This window comes from Coregonus lavaretus (genome assembly GCF_964263955.1).
Source record: "Coregonus lavaretus genome assembly, contig: HAP1_SCAFFOLD_3342, whole genome shotgun sequence".
NCBI classification, from domain to species: Eukaryota; Metazoa; Chordata; class Actinopteri; order Salmoniformes; family Salmonidae; genus Coregonus; species Coregonus lavaretus.
Genome location: NW_028156134.1, coordinates 36,323 through 47,764, shown reverse-complemented (window position 1 = coordinate 47,764; position 11,442 = coordinate 36,323). Strand labels below are relative to the sequence as shown.

The window sequence follows — 11,442 nt, the reverse complement described above, 5'->3', positions numbered from 1 at the left end:
TGTAGTAAGACCTTCCATAGATCATGGCGTTAGTAGTTAGCTGATGCTGCAGGTGTGTATGGATTAGGGGAAGGCTGTAAAGGCCTCCATTACAGTGAAAATAGCCCACTCCCACAGCCCCTCCAGACAGCCAGTCATTACCCATCTATTGGGAGGCCTGAGAGAGCGCTGTAAGTATGGGGGAGTATGGCTTTGTTAGAATGCGCCTGGATGTTCTCTGCGGGGTTAATACTACCGGGTCTAGCGGCCGGCGCATCTAGCGCCTCTCCCAAATGTGCTCGTGAGTAGAGTCACGGGTTATTTGGTGCTATTTTTACAAGATACGGGTTGATTTGTCTTAAGTCATTACCGTCTATTACGGCTGGAAGTCTTGGGGAAAAGGTGGGAAGCGGCAGACGCTGGCATTCTGCCTAAAGAGAAATCAATGAAACAAATTAATCCTTTGCAGGCTGCGGTGACACAGTCATCCATCATTCATGGGCGCTTTTACTCAACGAATCAGGGAGCAGGGCAGGGGGAGAGAGCCCCAGGGGACGGGGCGGACAACCACGCAACGCCCAACACTGGGGCAACGGCGAGGAATCATCTCACTCGGAGCTGAGCCCCCTTACATTACAGCTGACTGTCTGTCTACGGAGTGCAGAGCAGGGATAAATACAATCAGGAGAGCAACACCATGAACAGCCATGATTGCACACAGTGTCACTCTCTCTCTCACACACACCAGTCTCTCCTCCCTCCCCCAGCTTGTTCTGCGCCTCCAGGTTGATGGGAAGACTGATAGGTGATCTTTATCATTTATTTACACTGGGCATATAGCCCACGTATTGGTAATTAATTCTCGGACAGAGAGGGCAGAGGAGGGAGGGAGAGAGACGGGGAGAGAGGGAGCGAGAGAGGGATCAGAAAGAGAGGGATAGAGGGAGAACGCGAGCCCCACTGTGGGGGTGGGCATTGAAAACAGATTCCCCTCCAACCAGCACATTGAGCACAACCTCACTATGTGGTTTTGCATTGTTCCAATTCCGCCGCATTCTGTTGCATTGTTCCAATGATGACGCATTCTGTTGGCATTGCAGATTCCCATGGCTCAGCTCCAGTCTGATGAAAAGGCCAGGTGTCACCACCCACAGCATTACGGGGACCATATTTCCCCCGCTCGCAAGTGAAAATGCGAACCACACTACCATCCAACGGTTAGAGCCCCATGCTCGTATAGCCGCTAGATCTGCCATCTTGGTCCACCTCAATTCAGCCACTTAGAGATCTGAGATCTATGCACATGATCACATCACATGACCCACACCAGGAATCGTCAATCCCCTCATAGATACATGCAGTTCTATTCTATTGCAGCTTGTAATACCAGACAACAAAAGAATATCAATGCAAACACCAAAAAGACAAAACATTAAAATACAAGTGAAACGTCTTTGATTATTTTATTCAGACAGTTGTTTTGCTTTCTCTGACAGTAATGCTATTACACATGATCATGATTAAAACTCAGGGTATCCCAGCACATCATTGCATCAGCCTCCTGTATGGTCTGCCTGTGACATGCAATGGCTGCGCTGATGTTCACCTGTGGCGACTGCATGTGTTCTTAAAAAATGTAGCGAGTGGGCAGGACTGGGGGTGGAGGTGGTAGGATCACTCCCTGGGAAAGCATAAATAAATAATGGGGAACCGCGGGACAAGCAGCATCATTACTTGCCTTGTCATTGTAATGGGGGCTGCCACTTACCTTAACCAGCCTCAAAGAGGAATACCAATAGATTCTGTGACTGACACAGGTGGCAGGATTCTGCGGAGGAGCATTCTGGAAAGTCTGAGAGAAACAGGGGAGAGAGGGAGGGAGGGAGCAAGAGATGGAGGGAGGGAGGAAGAGGAAAGAGGAGGTAGGGCTAAAGAAATGGTGGGATATTGCAGGGGGAGGAGGATAGGATGCTACAGCCTACACATCCTGTTTAAACTCAGCACTATATTTTCTCTCAACCTCTACATCACTGATCAAGAAAAGCTTATGATATTAACATCCAAGGGGGTCACTTCTCTTTTTCTACTAACATCAGTCTCTTTTTCCTTTATTCATCTGTAAACATGGCAGAGCTTTGTAGAGCATTGCATTCAAATAGCGCTGTAATGCTTGCCTTCCTCGGAAGTTCATGTTCTGGGAGATTCCCACAACCTCTGCCATCACATACAACATGTTTATGTTTAATTGATAAGTGCATTCGTACAACCTTTGAAGAGATAGATGTTTAGAGGAGAAGTGTAGGGAGGGATAAGTAGAGGAAGGAGAGGAGGAGATGTTGAAGAGGAACATGTTGTGGAATGTTTGCTGTTCAGCCCCAGAACCCATTTGTCACAGCTTGACCTCAGCTCGGACTTCTCGTGTCAGCGGGGTCATCCGAGGTAAACTTGCCATGTGGTCTCTCACACACACACACACACACACACACACACACACACACACACACACACACACACACAGAGAATCACATACACATACACAAATAAAAAGTAAAGGACGGGCACTTGATCAAGTACGTCAAAATCATTTTTGCCCAGCATAATACAGCTAGCTTCACCTTAGATTCTGAATGTAACAATAAGAACACTGACAATAAAACACTAATGGCATCACAAATACATTTGGACTTGAGAATGTTATTATACATGATATACATCTTCATAAAACATTGATTCTGTTTCCATTGACCCTGAGGGCTGTATGGGATACTGGGTAGGGGGGACCGAGGTTAGCTGAGTGAGGAGGAAAGGAGAGCAGCGTGGTGTTAAGGTTAGTACACCCTGTAAATATGTACTCTGGGGTCCAGGCCAGGGCAGTGAGGACACAAGCAAAGGCATGTTGATCATCTCTGACACAGGCATAACTCATAGCACAGTAGATATCTTCAGCTACGGACACAGGCGAAGCTCATATATTCTTAAGGCCAAGACAGACCAGCAGGAACGTCGGCCGCGCACAGCAGGTGTACAGCGGTTGGCCATCACCGCTGACAACAGTACATCGGCCGTAATTTTCGGCTAATTTCCCAACGATTCAACATGTTGAATCGCCACCGTTCGTCGACACCCAGTAGGTGGTCCACTGAGCACAGCCGACATTCGTGTTGGTCTGTCTTGCCCTTTACCTACTGACACAGGCATAATAGCAATCCTTATCCTGTAGACAAATGCATAACTCACAGATTTATTTATTTATTTTATTTCACCTTTATTTAACCAGGTAAGCCACTTGAGAACAAGTTCTCATTTACAACTGCGACCTGGCCAAGATAAAGCACAGATGTACCTACCTAAGCTGGGAGTTCTGATAATCAGTATTTATTATTATTATTATTATTATTATTTCTGAAGACTACATTATTCAGATGTCAAAGGTCAAATAAATCCAGGTTGTGGCCATTGTGAGCCAAACCTTGTGTGACGGTGCTGATGTCATGATGTCATGGATGCTGCTGTAACTAAGCTTATATGAACAGAGACATTTATTTTACACATGACATCACAACCCTCTGTCGATTCTGACTGTGTGACAAGATGATGCTCTTTATTCCAAAGGAGGGGAACTTGCCATGACGTTCCTTTCAGTCTGAGAGAAAAAACAACACAGAGACATTGATGAGAGGGCAAACTGGAGGGAGCTGTTTAAAGACACACATCCAATGCAAGGCAAGCCAGATAAAATTACAAATTGGGTGGCCTCTTGAGGAAGCAGCACTATCATTGGCCCTGTGTGCATCACGCTGCCTTCTGATTGGCTACCTGAGTTAAAAGGAGGACTTTGGCCATGCCCTGTACGCACTATCAAGCTGATATTACGGATCTGATTGTAGGGAGTGTTAGGGTTATACCAAATACAGTAAAGGTGTATTGTTGGTTAATTATTCCATCCTTGAATCGATTAGTGGTAGACTAGCGAGATGTCTCAGTGAATTGGTGAAAGGGGCCTGCGTAGCAGCAGTGGAACTTACATGGCACGATCATGTTGCACAGTCGCTCACTCCCTGTTTGGAGGAAACACAATTACTTCATTATTGATGACGAGAACACACACAAACAAATAAACTTGCTGTATGGATATTGCCATATAGTAATAACATATTGTTTGGTTCAATGTTAAGTTTGGTTTTGAATGTAGATGTTTTCTTCATTTTGACCACCCTGGCTTTCCACCAACAAAGGTATAAATATTTTCTCTGAAGAGTTTCATGGGGAGAGGGAACAACCGACTGATAAGGTCACAATCTGTCAGCTCGAGAATAAAAAATGTGTAGCCTTGTTGCTTTTCAGTTGGTGTGTCCTGTATGTGGGCGGGGTTGGTATTTTAAGTTGCTTATAATAAGTATCCGATGCATCCTGAAGCAAAATGATTGAACCCTTTTACCCAAACTGAAAGGTAAGGAGATATTCTCTGTTTAGTTCAACAGGTGAGGTACCACAGAGGTGCGTTTATCATCATTCGGCAGGGACACCTGACATTGGTTTACTTCAGGGCAAAGGTCCTAGAGTAGCCATATCCAAGATTCAGTGTAGCTTTGATAGTCAATTGAAATAGTGGGGAATAGCTGTGGAATTATTTGATTTCACACACACACACACACACATGCCATTTCCAAATAAATAAGAAAACATTTTAAAAGGACATCTGTGGTCTTTTGTGCTTTTTCATGTATTCTTCTAACAACAAGGTATACTGAACAGTTCAAAGCACCTTACAAAGCCTATCGTGGCCAAAACATTCTCTATTTTGTGTCCTGCAAGCAATTACAGCACTTGGAAAGTGAATAGTGCAGACTCTCTTTCTTCATTTTTATGACTCATCACTGGCCCAGCACTGGTGCCATACTTATGGATGTTCATATGCAGCTAACACCTCTGATCATTTCACAAACTTTGCAGGCATTATATTTCTCTAATGATAATACCCCACCCCCCACCCCATATAAGATGCAAGTATACCGAAGCCCCTGTGTGTGTGTGTGTGTGTGTGTGTGTGTGTGTGTGTGTGTGTGTGTGTGTGTGTGTGTGTGTGTGTGTGTGTGTGTGTGTGTGTGTGTGTGTGTGTGTGTGTGTGTGTGTGTGTGTGTGTGTGTGTGTGTGTGTGTGTGTATTTAAATACTGTCATTACATTATTATTATGATTCTGATTAGTATTATTATTACACGTATCGGCATACTTGATTAGTACTAGCTGTGTAATGATAAGGGGATACAATAATGTTCCATACAGTTTGTGAATGCACTTATATTTAACAAATCTCATTTTCCTACTAGTCTGGTTAATCTTTGATTTTCTAATTAATTTGTTCAGGGATCATGCTTAAACCAGAGCTTATGGCTCACATAACTGTCCACTATTCCCTGGTTGGTAAACTGAATGTCTACATGTAAATGAGTCTATGCAAGCATTTTATCATCAGAAGCAAGTCTTGTAAAATGTGAGAAAAGATCAAAAACGAGGTTGAGAGTGATTTTTTTTTTGTCTTGATGTAACATGTTAGTCTCTGTCTAAGCGTGCTCAGTCATGTCCTATTACAGCATGGTGGCGGTTAAGCCAGACAAAATTCTAATTAAGCGCCCACTGTGTGTTGGTTTAAGAAAAACATTATGGATACTTGAAGAGATGCCACTCATTTAACTACAAAACATGCACAATGACGGGCAAGTTTACATTGGAAATGTAGCTCATATTTTAGTTCACCTCCCAGTTTCAGGGTGGACAAATGAGACAAGCCACTTCTCTGGGCTCTGTCTCTTCCATTCTCTCTTTAGTCCAGTTTTAGTTTAACACTCCTTAAATGGTTATGTGCGGGGTCGCAAATTTGCACGGGAGATAATCTTGTTCTGCCTTTTTGTCGTTGGTCTATCTACAGTGTGTTTTCGGATAATGTGGCGATGGGATGAAAAGTAATCCGCGTGCAGAAATCTAAAAGCTCCTCTATCCTTGTAGAATTTCTCAAGAATTCCACCTTTGCCCTCCGGTTTCCCCGAAATAAATTACTTTAAGGGTGAAACGCTTTCGTCCACTGCATTTGGAACCTGTGTTCATGTTACCTCGGTCCCTGTAGATAGAATCGATGTAGTCGAGAAAATGGAAAACTGTTCAAGCACTATGCGGTAAAGGGTTGTCCTCATATTAAATGGAATGAGGTGATTTAAAACGTCTCAAGACATTGAAACTATCATAATATCCTAAGCGCTTGGCCATTGGTTGCATTAACTAGGCTAATATGATGTCTTCTCCCATTCAATGATACAATTATTATTTGAGTTGTGTTTTGGTAATTGGCTTCTTTGTTAGGTATTAGGCGTAGCCTATACCATATTACGTCAGTATAGGTGTTTTGATTTGGTCGTGTTTTCTCCTTGAATTGCATGCTGCACACTTTAGAGCGTACTAAGCTAGGCCTACTTTACATGTGATTTTGATCACTAATAACAACGTAATTTATGTCATTTATGTCACGTTGCCCGTTTTGCCGGGTTAACAATTCAGAAAAAGATTTTACTTTGATGTCTCTACTGGTGCTTGAAGTTGGGTTTTTGGAGAACTACAAAATTACGGTGTTTGCACTGTAGAACCATCGGGATTTTTGTGCTAATGGATTTATGATCTCGGTCTCTGAGACCATCCAAAGTAATTAGCACATATGCTCTAAATAGATGATGGTTTTGTGAGCAATAAAGCCATTACCCATCGAGTAAACTGACAGTCCCTCTAACTAAACTCCAACCACAAGCTAATTGGAAAAGTCATTTCGGCCTCATTGTCTACAATTATAGCCTTGGCTTTCCCAGCTCGAAAATTCTAATGTGTTGTGCTTTATTCATCATGGTGTATTTAGACCCATGATTAAAACCCTGAAGAAACAAACCCAAATGAACCTTTTAGCTACTTTGACAGTCTGAGGTCGCGTTGGTCTGTCAATCGTGCATGCCACAAAGCAATAGTTGGAGTTAAATCAAGTTGTTAGCTATCTCAGATTATACTTCATCATATTTAGTTCTGAACGAAAGGTGTCACGTTCATGATATAGCTTTGAGTGTATTCTAAAATTCTAGTCCTAAGAGTTTACCTTTCAACTTCTGAAACGCATTTCACTTTATTCCGTTTAGCCATCATTTACGTCAGATAATTTTGTCCATAGGCCTACATGCTGCCTACGCTAAACATAACGATTTTAAGTGGCGAGGCTCTAAAATATTTTCCCTATTTCTCACGAATATCTTTTCCATTAAGAGCGATTAGATTATGTCTATTGAAAGTTGCTGATCCATAGAGAAAATGGCAGCGGATAAAAGGCGATTTCAAGTGACCTTCTCGTCCCTTTCACACCAATCTGAGCCCCGAATAGTTAGGGATCAGATTGGACAAAAGCCCCCTCTTCTTCTCTTTCAACTCATAACGACTCAAAGTGGAGGGGCACACAACAAAACCTCCAACTCACACATTAAAGTATAACGCACAGCTTGGGTCTACAGAAAAGCAGCAGCATTGGCCATCTTAATTTTTTCTTTATGTGGCCTAATTCACTATGCAAAATGTATTTTTCTAAATAATCTGTACATTTGGTTTAAAGATGAGAGACATTTATAACAAAACTAGGATATTAGGCTACACAGAACACACCAAAACAAATCAAAATAGTAAAATTATAACTTGTTTCAATATGCTGTATGATAGGTCTAGCCTTTATACTTCCAGTGATAAGCAATGGGGAAAGTTTTAAAAGGCGCAGAGGAAGGAATTCTTGAGCCATCTGTCTTCAGATGTTTCTCATTTTTAATTATCATAAATCACTCAACTATAGAGTTTTAGTGAAATGTAGTTGCATATGTAACATAGGCTATTACGCATATTAAGGGGGGTGCAATAATTGACAGCATCCCTCATTTGTAGCCTAAATGAAAACACTGATGCAGGCCCCATGCACTTGACACGTCTCTAATACCATTTTCTCATAGTTTTTTAGACTCATATTTTTCTTGGTTGACATATAGGCTATATATTTTTGGAACACCACACCGCAGCCTTTTCTTCATGAAAGTTGGTTCAGTTAGAGGCAGATTCTCAGGCGGGCGCGGGATGGGAACAGCGGAGATCGGATGTGTGTTACCCTCTCTCGCCGTGAAGAAACATAATACCTGTTTTTACAGGAGGCATTTCGACAGAGGCCTCTAAAGCATTAGGTAAAGAAAGCAATGAATGCTCTCTGTCAGCTTGAACGGTGTCGTGACTCATGACTAGATATTAACTGCATTGAAGCGTCTACATAACCTAAACTTAACCAATAGAGATGATATTATTAGCTATATTCCTGCAACGTTGTTAGGTGTTTAAATGATCTGAAATGTCTATATATTTGCCTCCGTGTTCACGAAGTAGGAGGTCTGGCTATCATGGCCTTTTATTGCTTTCACAACTGTTCCACAAGAGTTCATAACGCTCAGTTGACTGCTTGCAGAAGCGAAAAACATGTTTGTGAGGTGAAGTCGGTCTGCAAAATCAGATGTATTTGTTATAAAAACGGATAGAGAGAGACCACATCACTTGGAAATGAGCCTAATGTAGCCTATGTTTTAAAAAATACAGTATCTGAAGTCCACGTAGGCCTATTTATATTGACCTCACCGTAGATGCTCAGAAAACCTATGTATCTCCGGATGCATAGGCTACATGTGCAAATATACTGCACTGTGAAAAGCTTTTGGTATTTTTGGTAATAACATATAACATACCTCAATGTGTAACATATAAATGAATAGTAGGCCTATAAGTTCCTGTTATGGGGAACTTAAAAATTGCATTTATATCATCAACTTAAAATCTGAGACACAAGGGAATCGAAGTTGAATATAGTCTCACCAAACATGTATTTCATAGCCTATGCTTGTATCAATATTGCTCAATGTAAGTTGTGTTAATGGCTCAATTATCTACCGAGCAATAGCGTATTTCTTGTAAATCATTTCATTTACCTTCCCTTAATCGTAAAAATTGCTTTCAAATTGACATTATTTATTCTATTTATCTAACATTGTGTGATTGAAATTGTAACTGCAAACTTTGCAATGAAATAATGATAATTTGATGATCGTGAACCTCCTATATTTTCATATGACCAAGCAAAACAGCCGGAAAGTATTCCAGGAACTCTTCTCATGCATGGCTAGTAGCCTACTATCCCCGACCAGCTCGGTCGAACAACTGTCCTATAATCCGTTGACACTATCTCTGAGACAAACAGGCTGTTATCGATCTTTTCATTATGTGATCAAACAACAAATAGCCATGCACAGGTGAGATGCTCACGACTTGGAAAGGTTTCCCTGAATTGTGGTAACAGCCTCAACGATGCTAGTATATATTGGGAGGACAGCTTAAAACGGAGAAACGGGTCCCCAAACCAGTTAGAATGTAAAGGAAAAGATGCAAAGTACTGCGGTTCAAAAGTTTCGCCCTGGAATGTAACAGTGGTTGTTTGACATTTAGACAGATAGGCTAGATACATGGGTTTGCATGGTCGTGTTGCGAGGCTAGAATGTATTCTTAGCATTTAAAGCTACTTATGAATAGGTGAAACAGAAATTAATTGTGTACTTGCCTGGCTGGTGTTACCCAAATTCAGGTACCGATGTTTCCGGTCCACCATAGCCTAATAGTCGTCGCTAGGTGCTTCTTCTTTTAAAGTCCTGCTGTCCACTTTCTCGTTTTTCTCGCTGTTTTCGTGCTATAGCCTTATTTCCCTCTGCTCTTATTCGCTGTCCCCCCACTCTTTCTCTCTCCGTCCAGCTCTCTTCCCAATCGGTATAGTAAAATCTTAATGATACACTTACAGAATCTTCTTTGTCCGATTTAATCTTATTCGTTTCACCTTTTCAAAGAGCTGGAGACATGACCAGGAGTCTCAGTGCAGTGTCTGAGACGGGGACGGGAAGAGCTCTGTTGTTGAATAGGCTACTTAAAAACACCCATTCCTCCTATGCGTTTGCAAGGGGGGTACTTGCATAATAGCGCTCCATTATATATCTTAATAGCTGACCATACTCGGAAAGACAATAACAAATGTGTTCATAAACGATTCACTTTATTTGAAAATACCCTTTCCTCTATTTAGTGTAGGCTATTATGGATGCATAGCGACGCACCAGGCTTGTAGCCCACTGAACAAAGTTTTGGAGACTTTGGTGACTATGTAGCCTACATGTTTTTGTATCAGTTGTCATATTCACACTACCCGAGTTTGTAAGTTTTATGTCAATGTTATCTGAGCTGAGTTCCACTCATTTCAAGTGATTTTACCTTGAAGGACTTTCCTCAATTTAAAAAAGAAGCAGCAGCTGTTGCGTTTTGGAATCTTCTTCAGGAACACAGCATCTGTAAAAATATAAATAAAAAGAAAGCAATTTTCAGGAGTTTATTTCTTTTTTTATAATTTTACAAAGTTGATAACAGTACATGCATGGTCACAGTGAGTTATTCATTACTATTTGGTTGTAATTGTATACTGTACGCTAGATGGCAGACCGATCCAGACATTTTTTAGTTGGAGGCGCATGCAGGCTTCAGTATCCACATACAAAAAGACGGAATCCCCGTGCAATTTTCAAACAGCTTCACATAATTTTGAATTATTGTCATTATTAAGACATAATATGACACCCGTTTAGTGATTGTGCAGGCCTTAAAACCACAACTGTTACAGAGTATTTTTTATTTGTCGATGTAATTTTGAGATTCGTTGGCGCCATCGCACCCTATCTGTCTATTCTAACACGACTTGTCTAGGCTACTATGCATAATGTCTTACATCGTAATTTTTCCTAATTTGACCCTGCAACTTTGGACCCCAATAATTTTGTTTTTTACAATGGAAATGTAACGTTGACGCGTATCCCACAGTATTACGCATCACCAAATGCTGTAGGCTGCATGTAGCCTATAATAAAATACATCATACATCAATAATTATATCCCCCGCATTTATAATTAAGATAGCAGTCTCAAAACAAACCATTTCAAACTTTGGGGAATTCTATGCGAGTCCTTCTATGCGAGTCCCTTTCGCCTCGCACGTTTGTTTATTTCACGTGCGCAAAGCTTTGTCCCCTCTTTTACCCATCTTTTCGGCTATTCTATCCAGGGTTTCTTCCTCTTTTTGTGACAATAGACGGCCCGTAGGCTAATCAGGTTTCAAAGTAAATAGCAGCGCGAGGCGAGCTCAATGTAAATTGTGCTTGTCAGAGCCCCCAGTCGTAGGTAGCGAGGAACGAGGACTCTAACCAATGGAGAGAAAGAGGCTTGGCTAACCTTAGCCTCCCATTTTCTCTCTCCCCCCTCAATGCAGGGCTCTGGCCAGTCAGTCGCCTTTGATTATCAGTTGCCAGCAGCCCCGCTCTTGGCTCCTT

At 41.7% G+C, this 11,442-nt stretch overlaps 1 long non-coding RNA gene across 1 annotated transcript; it reads right to left on the bottom strand.

Annotated features, from left to right (window-relative positions):
• Positions 1–2,231: 2,231 nt before the first annotated feature.
• Positions 2,232–11,281, bottom strand: LOC311126746. The gene is made up of 4 exons (XR_014613065.1): positions 11,049–11,281; positions 10,337–10,411; positions 4,005–4,037; positions 2,232–3,622 (listed from the first exon to the last, which is right to left on the bottom strand). It is a non-coding gene; the product is annotated as an uncharacterized lncRNA (long non-coding RNA).
• Between the last annotated feature and the right edge of the window lie 161 nt (positions 11,282–11,442).